Source organism: Eimeria mitis, genomic scaffold (assembly GCF_000499745.2).
Source record: "Eimeria mitis Houghton genomic scaffold, Emh_scaff649, whole genome shotgun sequence".
NCBI classification, from domain to species: Eukaryota; Apicomplexa; class Conoidasida; order Eucoccidiorida; family Eimeriidae; genus Eimeria; species Eimeria mitis.
Genome location: NW_013574647.1, coordinates 16,025 through 16,498, shown reverse-complemented (window position 1 = coordinate 16,498; position 474 = coordinate 16,025).

Genomic DNA, 474 nt, shown 5'->3' with positions numbered 1-474 from the left:
CAGGAACAGAAATAAAGGAATTGTGCAGACAGGCGGCAATACAAGGAATAACAGCACATGCAGCAGCAGCAGCAGCAACAACAGCAGCAGCACCACATGTTGCTGCTGCTGCTGCTGCAGCAGCAGCAAGCAGCAACAAAGGCAGAAGACAAACACAGCGGCAGCATCTGTCTATACACCCCAAGGTACGCTGATTGCTAACAAAGAATAACAAATAAAAATAAATAATAAATAAATAATAAATAAATAATAAATAAATAGTAAATAAATAATAAATAAATAATAAATAAATGATAAATAGTAAATACAGAAATAAGGAATGCATACACACAAATAAAGAAAACGTAAAACAAACAAATAAACAAACAAATAAATATTTATTCACTTTATTTATATTTTATTTACTCATTTTCTTTTACTTATTTTATTTATTTATTTATTTATTTTATTTATTTATTTTATTTTATTTATTTG